The sequence below is a fragment of the Dermacentor variabilis genome, chromosome 8 (assembly GCF_050947875.1).
Source record: "Dermacentor variabilis isolate Ectoservices chromosome 8, ASM5094787v1, whole genome shotgun sequence".
In the NCBI taxonomy this organism is placed as follows: Eukaryota; Metazoa; Arthropoda; class Arachnida; order Ixodida; family Ixodidae; genus Dermacentor; species Dermacentor variabilis.
Genome location: NC_134575.1, coordinates 58,734,930 through 58,748,288, shown reverse-complemented (window position 1 = coordinate 58,748,288; position 13,359 = coordinate 58,734,930). Strand labels below are relative to the sequence as shown.

Below are 13,359 nucleotides of genomic sequence, written 5' to 3'. Positions count from 1 at the left end.
CAATCAACCGACGTACCGTCACTCACTCACTCACTCACTCACTCACTCACTCACTCACTCACTCACTCACTCACTCACTCACTCACTCACTCACTCACTCACTCACTCACTCACTCACTCACTCACTCACTCACTCACTCACTCACTCACTCACTCACTCACTCACTCACTCACTCACTCACTCACTCACTCACTCACTCACTCACTCACTCACTCACTCACTGCCATGCAGTGACTTCTTTCGCCAAGCACTGTACCCTGGACGCGTGACAACGGCGAGGCTAGGCTGGTGGTAAAGTTGGCCAGATGAACTGTCGCCACGAACTTGGCCGTTATGGACGTCACGCGTACACTTAATGCCCGAGGCGTTACGTAGATGCTGTGCATTGATACACACAGCAGCGCGTCCACTCTTTCCGAGCTAACCCAAGCCAAAAGCACTGCACTCGCGGGCCCGTACCAGGATAAGGCAACCACGCACTCCGCGACGCCGACACACCACCGCTGGATTAGAGCGGCGCCCCGAAACGGGCGTAAATCGTGCGTGCGACGCCAAAGAGAAAGAAAACGGGAGCCGAGAAACAACGAGAAAGTGCTGCGTGCCTGATGTCGCTTTCCTTTCCTTAAGTGTGTGGTTTTCCGCACGCGGTATTCCCCACAGCGCTGGGCTTTCGGTCGGGCTAACGCAGATTTACCTTCAACGTGATCCGGATTAAAAAAAAAAGGGGGGGGAATGGAGGAACGCATTCTCGGTTGTGGTTGCAGCGCTGTTCGTGTTGTCACTGCCGGGTTTATTGTTCTGGTAGTCTGGCCGGGCAACTGATACGCCCGAGAAGCTTTCTCTCCGAGTGGCAAAGACGCCTTAGGAAGTGTCTACGGAATGAGTCAAGCTGAAATGCGAGCAGAAGGCGTGAGAACTCATTTACCACAATTATGGGTGTACCTCGGTGAGCAGGAGTTGTTACACAGGTGCAATTCCGCGCAGACGCGTAGGCGAGACCGACCAACGATTTTGCGGGGCTGGCCAAAATATGGCCGTCAAATAAACAGGTGGCCAATGAGGGGTAATGGCAGTTGTTCAGGCTGTATGCGACTAAGGCAAAGTGAAATCATTAGTGCAAGAAATGGCTACAGATTCGAGTAAAAAGTTTTCACTTCTTTATGAGAAAAGCGATTTCTTCTAGAGAAAGCCTTGATTTTCCCTAGATGCGACTGTATTAGCAAAGACGCCTGCTTTCCTGGTTTCGCATGTTAGGTTCTTATTTATTGGTTACGTTACATTGTGCGTGTTTCATCAAACAGATTCTCTACAGGGAAGGGAACGCCAATAATGATCTTGTTAGGTAAGGTAAAGCAAGTCTTGTACTGCGTAATAACGCTTCAACTGTTGGTCTCTTGTGCAAGTTAGAGGGGCCTAACGTAATGAAAGTGTGCAAATGAGTTCCCTAAGCAATGAGGTTGAAAATTTGAACGCGTAGGCTTGGTTCGGCTGATTCTATAGGCAGCGCTAACTGGAGGTATTCGTAATACGCCATTGTGGTGCAGTGTAGTTAACGATAGGCTGTTTTTGATGGTCAGTACATTGGTTACAGAGCGCATTGAAGCAGCTGACCGATACAGGGCGACTACCGCTTAAGGTAATCGCCACTGGACCGGCACCTGCGTTCAGCGGACAGAACAAAGGTATCCATTTACAAGAGATGAACCTTGGGTTGGGGGGTGCGGTTGCAGAGGAATACGCTGAAGATAAGTGCAGGGTACGTCAACAACAACAGCAACAAAAAAAAAAGACATGAACTCGGGCTAATGGTATCGCATGTAAACGCAAGGTTCCCGAGCAAAAGATTAAAAAAAGAAAGAAACGGGCCATATAGGTCACGTTACAGGCAGAGCACGTCTCAAGGTCCGCATCAACAAAGATGCATGCAGAACGCAGTCGAAAAGTGACGCGTGACCGCTTACTCGTTCGCTATTCCTGGCTCGATCGCGTTCTCACGGCTATAATAAGTGACGGCTACCTTTGCGCGTCAGGCTAAACGATGCGAGCGCGACCTAAATAAGGTGAAAGACGACGTAACGACGAGATCCCGACGCTCTCTTCAGAGACGAGCGTCTGCAGTCGAAGACGGCGAGCCGCGCCAACTCCCGGGCCCGAGATGATTGCAGGGCGCAATGAGGAGACAAACGGTTCGCGATAAGCGGGCGAGGGCGCCGTGTTTACAATGTGCCCCCTGAGAAAATTATATGGTGCCGGGATCAGTGAACGGTATGCCCAGCTGAAGGTGGTTGCCTCGTGGATGAGGAAGACGCGAACGCACGCGTGGTCGAGGAGTGTGTATAGCGACCTCTGCGCAGGGTGGCGACCGTAGGAAAATGACCGTGAGAACTCGATGAGGTGGACCACACAGCAGCGTGCGTTGAGGATACGATCGCGCTGTCTGGATGTCAGCGAAACGAGTGACTGCTTTTGCGCTTCTCGACTTTCTTTATCGGCATAGTGGTGACACTCCTTTAAGCGCGGTGTGAACGCGAAGAGAATTATAGGTCGAACGTGTATACGAATATAAGCGCTGATTCTAGCGTTTTTGCTGCAATGGATTAGACAGTGTACATATAGTACGTACACGTTTCTACGAAACCTGTATTCGTGCAGCCGTGTGAAAAGCTAACCTTTGCCCCCGAGGGATGGCGGACAGCGCACAAAGAACTGTCGCGCCTTCTGCTGGCATTTATGGTAATTTCGCACGTGTTGACACGTCTCCGTGACCTGGACAAGAGACACCCAGGCACAGCGAGTTACGGCACACACTGCGAAGTCCAAAAGCGCCTATAGAAAACCACGGCTACGCCCCCCCCCCCTCCCGCACACACACGCACCACCATCACAGCCACACACCACTACAAATCACCGTTCGGAGGGAACATAAATCACTAATTGTTTCATTGTCGCCCCCTCTGAAGGGTAGATTTCGCAGCTTCGGGAATCATTTTCTCACGCCACATTTCGTTATAGCGAAAGCGCTTCGCTACATCGAATAGTACGCCCTCGCCTTGAACTGCGCCAGGTCGAACGACAGCGGAAAGGTCGCGGCGGGAGGCCGTGGGCTAATGGTAGCTAGGTGTCGCACGGTTCAACACATCTCGTCGAGAGTTAATAGAACGCTTTGCGCGCGCCATCTGCTCCACTGCCGTCGCGACGCGCGCCGTCGGGCAGAACCTTGTCTTTCGAGCACTTAACAAGCCCCCCCCCCGACGGTTCGCTTGCAAAGCAAGCAAGCGTATACGTGTGGGCTGACAGCCTCGCAGATTTCCACGGCGTGTTTCTCTGAACCCTTCAGCACTCGTCAGAGAGAGACAAAGAATATACACACACACTCACACACAGACAGAAACGCACGCACAAGCGCGCAAGAAAGAGAGAGAGAGAGAGATGCGAAGAGACACATCCAACGCCTTCGCACGCGTCACTTAAGGTGACTGTTTCGGGTCGAAGTTCAAGAGAGGGATCGCGCGCGCGCGTGCGCGCGCGCGCACACCGTACTCTCCAAACACTTACTGCGTAATTTTTCTTTTTGCTTTCGCCATCCCGACTCGTTACGTCCAACGACTTCTGCGCGATGGTTGAGCGGCGAAGCGCCGCGGCCGCGTACGGGAGACAATGGGGCACGCGCGGCGCTGCAGCTTCGGCGCTGTGTGGTCTTCGTCTCTCCTCATTGGATTCGGCGCGAAGTGGCGTCTTGCAGCCTGCGTGGTGGCTTCGGGGTAATGAAGCATTGTGCGCAGTCCGCGCCAGACGAATGGGAGCTGCGGCGGCGAGGAAGATGATCGGCTAATTGAGCTGTTACGCGTGGGGAAAAAAATGGCTTCCGCACGCTTGCGGCGGCTGTCTTTGCAGACGCGACGGAAGAAACTGGAGCGGCTGTGCGGTGCGCTGCTGGTAAGGAACCTTCCAATTCGTGCGCTTGAAAAGTGGAACCTTACGCAGTTCTGAAATGGGCTCGGGGAATGGTGGTGGGATGGATATTGGAGGGAGGGAGGTATGGGTTGGGGGGAGAGAGAAATAATAAATAATTATGGGATGGTTTTAGATGCCACAACCACGATCTGATTATGAGGCTCGCCGTAGCGGTGGACTCAGGATATTTGGACCACCTTGGGTTCTTTAACGCGCACCTAAATCTAAGTACACGGGTGGTTTCGCATTCCACCCCCGTCGGGGGAGAGAGAGAAGCATATAGGTAACAGCGCCAACAGACAACGACATGAAAGGTGACACGTAGACACAAGCGCTGTGGTCTTGTGGTCGTCTGTTTATTAGTCGTCTTCTTGTGGTCGTCTGTTTGCGCTGTTACCTATATATATTCAATATGAACCAACGCGCCCGAAAAGTAGCATTGATGGGAGAGAGAATGTTCCGTTTAATTTAAATAATGGTAATGAGTATGACCATGCTGGTTGATTTGCTGTATGCGCGAGAAAATTATGCTTTATGTTTTTTTGTTGGGCCTTAAGAGGTGCCTCCTATAGCAGTGCGCTTGTAATGACACCGTACGAGGGAACCTTTACGATGTAGATGGAATAGATCTTGCGTGTGTGGGGGTGTGTGTGTTTGTGTGCGTGCGTGGTGTGCACACACACATACTGGTAGGAAGTACAGAAAACCGTCTTGAAGGAGCGCCTGGATGATTGCAATCCTACGTTAACGTAACGGAGAGAGGGTTCGTTTTAGTCCCGAGCCATATAAGGTTTTCGCAGTGGTCTTCAAACAAATGTCAGGCACGGGAGAATACGTGCCACGTCTACCACATTCACTTCTATAAAAAGCTGGCTAGTAGAGAGACAGAACAAAGGAAACATCAGTCGTCTTCCACAACAGTGAAATTAATGCGAATATCTAGCGGTGACTCGAACGCATACTACGAGGCACGAGATACAGACGGGGTGTACGCGCTGTAAACACTCAGTTCAACTCGATCAGGTGACAAGCAGCCCGAGTGTCCTATCGTCAATTCGTTGCGGTGATCTGCGCCATTCGCCACGTTGCGGGTAAACGGACTTATCCAGCTTTGCAGCGTTGCGCACTGAATGACTACCATCTCTGGACTTATGGTACGCACTGGAGATCACTGATGCAAGCCTAGCCCACGCCATAGATCGCCTTGGGGTTTCAAAGAACAATGCAATATTTACTTCTACATATGACACGCTTCACAAGTTTTATGTTGTTTGGCAAGCTTCCCAATAAGAGAAGAGATGTGGGACCTCACCCTACTTATTCACACTGTAAGCTCGATGGCGAGTCATCACAAGGACTGACTGTTGTGTTAGTTTGACTTAAGTGTTATCTGGACTAAGTTGGCGGAAGGATATCGCGCCAGATGCCGATCTGAAACGCTCCTCTTTGTCTGTTTTGTGTTCGTGTCCGACGCCCAATTTCGCGCTAACGTGTCGTAATTAGGTGTTGAAGAAAGACGGAGGTTAACTGGAAGATGAATACTTGAAGTGAGGAACAGTGACCGAACTATAATAAGGGCACCACAACAGGAGTTGTCAGGGCAGCAACGTCAGGGCAACAACAGTTGCTGCTGTGGCGAAGACATGTCTCCTTGTCGAACCATTGGTTTCATGCTTTCCTTGTTTGTTATTAACTTTACCGCGGCAGAAAGACAACGGGCAGAAACGAAGGGGACACACAGAAGGGTTGTTTACGCATGCGTATATCACAGACTTATCTTTTAAAAAACGAAAAAGAAAACGACGTCCTCGGGCTAAGGCTTTACGCATGCATAGACTTGCGTGTTTCAGCATTAAATCAAACCTACGCATGCGTAAACGCCGCTCTGTGTGGACACTTCATTACTGCCCATTGTCCTTCTGTCGCGCTGCAGTTAACGATTCAACAGAAACTAACCAGTCTTTCAGTTGTTTCTTTCTTTTTTAGCACACTGTTGATGGCCCAGGCAGAGCCAGAACACTATAGCAATCCAGAACCTAATCGAGAATGCCAGATAATGAACAAATCACGTAGCCCTGTCGGCGTTCAAGGAATCCACCTAGGTAACACCTCGATTTCGGCGGCTTCCAAAACAAGAAAAAAAAAAACAGCTGCCAATAAAGGAACACTCAGGAGCCGACTGAACCCGTATCACGAAGTGGCCTTACGTGTCGTGTCCGACCTCAGCGGGCAATAAACAGCGCCGCGGGCTGCGCAAGGCGCCATACCAACGTGATTCCTCGCGCGAAAGCGGCGGTTGGCGAATCTCGCATCGGTGTGAGTGTGTGTGCGCACGAAACCGCAAGCAGCAGCTTCCTCCGCGCATCGCCAACTGTCCCAGATAAACTGAATGCCTAAGCACTCCCTGCCGTTGCAGCAGTGGTCGCTCGTGCCTGTATAAGGTCGCCGCGGCTAAAGAGCTGCGCCACCGAGCAGATAAAAATGCACGCCTCCGTAGACGTTCGCCCAGAGACAATCGCGGCCGAAGCACTGCCGAAAAAGAAGAAAGAAAAATGCCTAACCGACTCTAACCACGCGCAATTCGTCTGTGTCCCTCATATATGCGCATGCTCAGATTTTGAAATCGCACGCGCGTTGCGCTATTGTATATATGCGATATCTCCTTCGCGTCCTTGGCCGGTCGGAGCGGTGGCGCTGCGATCGCCTGCGACCTGACTACCAAGCAGTCTCGATTCCCCCCGGTACAATAGATATCCGATAGGCAAATTGCGGCTAAGAGGCGCGTACGCGCGTCCTTATCCTACCTTGCCGCCTTGGAATATAATACCGATGGCTGATAGATGGCGCTGTTGGAGGAAAGCGCTTGGCGACCGGAATTCGAGTCACTGAAGCAGCAGAAGTGGCGGTCGAGTGGATCTTGACGGTAGGACGAAACCAATTTTGAGGGTTTTGCGGCTTCTGCGGCCTTCCGGGAATGCATGAGCACTCGCTGTGAATCAATGCATTCGTGTTAAGGCTGCCCAGCAGCACGGAATGAGCCCTACTGTTTTTTGGCAGAGTCAAGAGAGAGACAGAAAGTGAGGCTTTTGTTCAGTGAGTTCTGCGGGTGTTTGCCCCGGCCATACGCCGGCTGGAGCCTCCAGATGACATTGGTGATGCGTGAAATGACCCGATCATCACAGTGCACAGACATCCAGCTCGCACGAGTAACAAGAACAACCGTATGCGGCAACAAGAAACAAGGGCCATGTGTCAAGGCGTTTAGATTACGGTAGCGCCGCATGTCATGCGTATTTTGTACCAGCTCGTCGCTTGAGTCGCGCTGCCATTACTTTGTTTTAGCACTAGCTGCTATAGCGTGACATCATCATCATACTCATCATCATCATCAGCCTGGTTAGCCCACTGCAGGGCCAAAGGCCTCTCCCATATTTCTCCAACAAGCCTGACAGTTAACCTTCAGATGGTCATGTTGGGACGGGACTAAATGCCGCAGGAAATTGTTCCGGGAGGGTTACGAAAGTTCCTATCTCATTATGACATGGGAACTGATGCTTTCACTGATACAACGGGGCTTTAGAATTTTTCGGCTGTTGTGGCGCGTTGTGTCGTATGCTGCGTGTTGCTGTATTTTTTTTTTTGACAGCACGAATCGACAACATAAAACTATAGCAATATACGGCCTCTTAACGCTTTTTTTTTGTCTTTTGGCCAGAAACGGGAAAAATTTAATCTTTAGAGAAAAATCGCCAAGCGGCGAGAATGACGCTTTACTCAAAATTTCTTCTTTCTAAAGTTTTAATTATTCGAAAACGTCCACCGTATTACTTGTTTTCAGCTGTAGTTTGAGTTTGACCCGAGGAATGACTACATAGTCAGAGTTTGAAACGGAAGAACAACCCCCGATTTTATAAAAAGGTACCAAGTCTCAAGATTGTATTTGGCCCTCCAAAAGAAGCAGCCTTGACGCAGTCAAATTGCTCATTGTGAAGCCCTTCGGAATGTCTTAGATGTAGACATAAATGAAGGTTCCAAGATTAAAAAAAAGAGACAAAGTTGTCGTTAAGGTGACCGTAAACCTGCTATATATTTAACGACTTTCTCGCTAGGTTACCGACCCTGCTTGAAGCTCTTCTAAATTTTCCTCACCGAATGTGCTAACAACTTTACGACATATATATACGACGGACGGTTCCCATATTTCAGGGAATGTGGATTTTTGAACGCTCGCTATAGCGCAAGAAAAAAAAAAAGAAGCTTTAGTTGGCCGTACGATGCTCGATTCGCGCCGTTTCTTGCTTTTCCCACGTGCCACCCGCTGAGCAGCGATTTACGGGTCTCCGGAAAGCGCACGTTCGCCGAGGCCGAGCACATGCCGCGACTCCCAATTTTAGCGACTTTCCTTTCGGGCTGACAGCTTCGACGTCAGTGCGAAGTCATTAACAAACTTGCCGCAAAGTGCGATGTCTCCGGGGGCAAAGTTTCACCCGGGCCGGCTGAAATTTATGCGGCGAGGCAGTGGTGACGCCGAGTCGCTCCTGGGAAATTCTGAAAACGCTCGCAATTCGCCGCCGCGCTGGCCGAGCGCTGGCGTTCTGCTTCGGAGCTCAAGGTCGCGGGTACGATTGCCAGCCCCGACGGCCGCGTTCCGCTCCACCGGAACACGAACGCGCTCGCGTACTAATACTTAGGTGCGCGTTGAAACAACGAACACCGTGAAGACGATCGAAATTCTCCGGGAGCCACTTACAACGGCGCCCGTCGTAATCTTTGTGGCTGTTGCGCAACTTATGTGGCATATTCGGATGGTTGCTTCAGAAGGTTCTAGCCGTGCCACGAAAGCGGTGAAGAACAGCTTTCAAACTGTATTACGAGAGTATAACCAGGCACTGAAGCGATGATCCTGCTCCAGTATCGTATAATTGGAGCACGTTTATGCTAGCAGTAACGCTTATGCGATCTTTCGTAGCAAACCGGACGCTCGTCTGGTTGACCACTCTGCCATTCTTCTCCTTGCTTTTCTACCCTCTCTCCCCAGCGTAGGGTAGTGGACCAGATCTTTTCATCTGGTGAACCTCCCTGCCTTTCCCCTTTCCTCTCTCTCTCTTCTCGTTGCTTTCTTTCTGTCTTACACATCAATGTCGCTGCGTAACCGTGGCAAAAGATGGAATAGGACAACAATACGGCGTACGTTACGTCAGGTGACGGCCCTGTGTCTCGAACGAGGCAACAAATTGGGTGTCTGGGTGATTATTCATCTTGGAAAAGTAGCGCTGTACGGTACGGAAGCACAGGAGCGTTAGGTAGAAGGCAAACAGGGGCGCTGACCCGCAATTAATATTGAAGAACTACGCATATACAAGTAACCCATGAGTGCTACGTGACATGCGTGAAACAAAATCAAACCATTTTTAAAAAATTCATCCGTTTGCATGCGCCTACGTTTCAAAACCCCGACACAGTTACTGGCGATGTCCTGGTACAAAGTTTATGCGTTCATGTGATCAAGCGTTCCTTTTCTACCAAAGAACGTTATGGCGCTGGCCTCCTCCCAGGAACTGACACTTTTCCTGCATTAACACGCGCCAGTGTATCTTGGCATACCTGAAGTGACAAAACATCGCATATTAAAGTAATTAGAGTCCTAAACTATGACGCGGCTTTTATGACAGACCCTTTCGCAATTACCGCTGCAGTATCTCACTCGAGCAGACGTGTAACGCGTGCGACCGCTAATTGCCGGTAAATTATGTGCCCTTGCATAACGCATACGGGAAAACAACGCCTGCAAGAAAGCGGACCGTCCTGCCTTGGCGGTTTGTGACCTTTCTGCAGCCTCTGCAGTGGACAAGTAGCCGTGGTCTGTTGCAGAAGTGGACGGGTAATCGTCTGCTGTAGCAGAAGGGAAGAGGTCAGCGTCATGGTGGAGCAGACGTATTTTCTTGATTATCGCAGACGACTTCCGCTTGCAGAAGAGCGTCGCCTGCCGTATAATGAAGCAAACGACATTGTCTCGGACTTCCGGTCAGGAGCCTGTCGCTCGTAATTGATAGCCGCAGGCTTAATAGTTGCAAGCATTCTTTTATCGCTTGTTGCAATAAAGAAATATAACAGAAAGAGAGGGCGCAACAAAAGAAGCAGGAAAAATACGGTTGCGCGAGGCGGTACTGCACAGTGACTTTATAAACGTGGGAAGGAGCTGAGTGGCAGCATATACCTCTTATCAGAGGTTTCCTAAGCACATATTACGGATGTCGTGCTTCGAATTAGGAATCGGTTGATCGGGCCAGGCAACGGGTCGGAAGCGTTCCATTTTGCAGAATTATTTATGACTTATGATAGTGCCTTCGGGGCAGGACTATATCGGTTCAAGTACCCATCATCGAATTCAGCTTTTAAGAGCAATTTTTCCACGTAGTGTTCAAGCCGGGAAGTCTTGCGTATGTGCAGCACGTGTACGAGGTGGGCTATAACTGCTTATTGATCGAGTGTTTCATGCGGATGACTTAGGGTCGAGATTCGTTCCATTAAAAGCGGCCCATGGAACGCGGTACGCATGTAATGTAAGGCTGTACGTTAGACAAAAAGTAAATAATAAATGGCAGAAAAAGCCCAATATAGGAAAAGCTAAAAAAGGAGAGAAAAAAAAACATGACCCGGACGTGATTCGAACACGCAACCTTCTGATCTGGAGTCAGACGCGCTACCGTTGCGCCACCGAGTCGAGCTGGCAGCAGCGCTGAAATGACAGCTCCTGAACGGAATCCATAAATGCTCGATTATCGCCTTCAGTTTTTTTCTTCAGTATCCGCATGTGATCGTCACTATACATTGGCTCTAAGTTTCTAAACGTAGCATGAATAAATTCTTTTTCGGCGGTAATGCTTCCCCGTAACATACCTAACTTTTACGTCATCCAATTACGAGTCATCGTCAGTGTTGCACTAGCTAATGGAGGTTTGGAAGCATTACCCTGAACAAGGGCACTACAATAAAAAAAAAGGCGTTGTTCACTCCATCATCTCGTTTTCTTTAGCAGGCTTTAGAGAAAAAAAATGCACCATCAACGTAAAACATAAAATGCGTTTGGAGGTACATGAACCGCGACGAACGCGTGTTTTATTACCACATGGTTACTATACTTAGCACGGAGCCCCAGCTTTCACACATCTCAAGAAGTTGGAACTGCCTATAGCTCCGACTTTAATAAGGAGGGGATGAGGGGTGATGTTGAGATTACCGCCACGCGAGCAGTAGGCCCCATTGAGCCCCAGCTTTCACACATCTCAAGAAGTTGGAACTGCCTATAGCTCCGACTTTCATAAGGAGAGGATGAGGGGTGATGTTGAGATTATCGCCACGCGAGCAGTAGGCCCCATTGAGCCCCAGCTTTCACACATCTCAAGAAGTTGGAACTGCCTATAGCTCCGACTTTCATAAGGAGAGGATGAGGGGTGATGTTGAGATTATCGCCACGCGAGCAGTAGGCCCCATTGAGCCCCAGCTTTCACACATCTCAAGAAGTTAGAACTGCCTATAGCTCCGACTTTCATAAGGAAAGGATGAGGGGTGATGTTGAGATTATCGCCACGCGAGCAGTAGGCCCCATTGAGCCCCAGCTTTCACACATCTCAAGAAGTTGGAACTGCCTATAGCTCCGACTTTAATAAGGAGGGGATGAGGGGTGATGTTGAGATTACCGCCACGCGAGCAGTAGGCCCCATTGAGCCCCAGCTTTCACACATCTCAAGAAGTTGGAACTGCCTATAGCTCCGACTTTCATAAGGAGAGGATGAGGGGTGATGTTGAGATTATCGCCACGCGAGCAGTAGGCCCCATTGAGCCCCAGCTTTCACACATCTCAAGAAGTTGGAACTGCCTATAGCTCCGACTTTCATAAGGAGCGGATGAGGGGTGATGTTGAGATTATCGCCACGCGAGCAGTAGGCCCCATTGAGCCCCAGCTTTCACACATCTCAAGAAGTTGGAACTGCCTATAGCTCCGACTTTCATAAGGAGAGGATGAGGGGTGATGTTGAGATTACCGCCACGCGAGCAGTAGGCCCCATTGAGCCCCAGCTTTCACACATCTCAAGAAGTTGGAACTGCCTATAGCTCCGACTTTAATAAGGAGGGGATGAGGGGTGATGTTGAGATTACCGCCACGCGAGCAGTAGGCCCCATTGAGCCCCAGCTTTCACACATCTCAAGAAGTTGGAACTGCCTATAGCTCCGACTTTCATAGGGAGAGGATGAGGGGTGATGTTGAGATTATCGCCACGCGAGCAGTAGGCCCCATTGAGCCCCAGCTTTCACACATCTCAAGAAGTTGGAACTGCCTATAGCTCCGACTTTCATAAGGAGAGGATGAGGGGTGATGTTGAGATTATCGCCACGCGAGCAGTAGGCCCCATTGAGCCCCAGCTTTCACACATCTCAAGAAGTTGGAACTGCCTATAGCTCCGACTTTCATAAGGAGAGGATGAGGGGTGATGTTGAGATTATCGCCACGCGAGCAGTAGGCCCCATTGAGCCCCAGCTTTCACACATCTCAAGAAGTTGGAACTGCCTATAGCTCCGACTTTCATAAGGAGAGGATGAGGGGTGATGTTGAGATTACCGCCACGCGAGCAGTAGGCCCCATTGAGCCCCAGCTTTCACACATCTCAAGAAGTTGGAACTGCCTATAGCTCCGACTTTCATAAGGAGAGGATGAGGGGTGATGTTGAGATCGCCACGCGAGCAGTAGGCCCCATTGAGCCCCAGCTTTCACACATCTCAAGAAGTTGGAACTGCCTATAGCTCCGACTTTAATAAGGAGGGGATGAGGGGTGATGTTGAGATTACCGCCACGCGAGCAGTAGGCCCCATTGAGCCCCAGCTTTCACACATCTCAAGAAGTTGGAACTGCCTATAGCTCCGACTTTCATAAGGAGAGGATGAGGGGTGATGTTGAGATTATCGCCACGCGAGCAGTAGGCCCCATTGAGCCCCAGCTTTCACACATCTCAAGAAGTTGGAACTGCCTATAGCTCCGACTTTCATAAGGAGAGGATGAGGGGTGATATTGAGATTATCGCCACGCGAGCAGTAGGCCCCATAGAGCCCCAGCTATCACACATCTCAAGAAGTTGGAACTGCCTATAGCTCCGACTTTCATAAGGAGGGGATGAAGGGTGATGTTGAGATTGTCGCCACGCGAGCAGTAGGCCCCATTGCGGGCACATGGCGCGTGCTCAACGCGGATGCTGTTGCTGCTGCTGATGATGATGAAAGAAGCGAGTCCAGTTTTGCAATAGCGGCGGGACGCAGAAAACGCAAGCGGGAGCCTGACCGGACGCAAGGCTTGCGGAGGCGATTCTGATATTTGTTCAACATGAAAAAAAAAGTAAATCTTGGGCACG

General features: G+C 50.2%; 1 protein-coding gene and 1 non-coding gene across 2 annotated transcripts in view; one reads left to right on the top strand and one right to left on the bottom strand.

The window, feature by feature from the left end:
- Cht7 (chitinase 7) overlaps positions 1 to 13,359 on the top strand; it is a 200,205-nt gene that overhangs the window by 25,092 nt on the left and 161,754 nt on the right. The gene's annotated exons all lie outside the window — the stretch shown is intronic.
- Positions 10,608 to 10,679, bottom strand: TRNAW-CCA (transfer RNA tryptophan (anticodon CCA)). Its single transcript has one exon. It is a non-coding gene; the product is annotated as a tRNA-Trp (tRNA).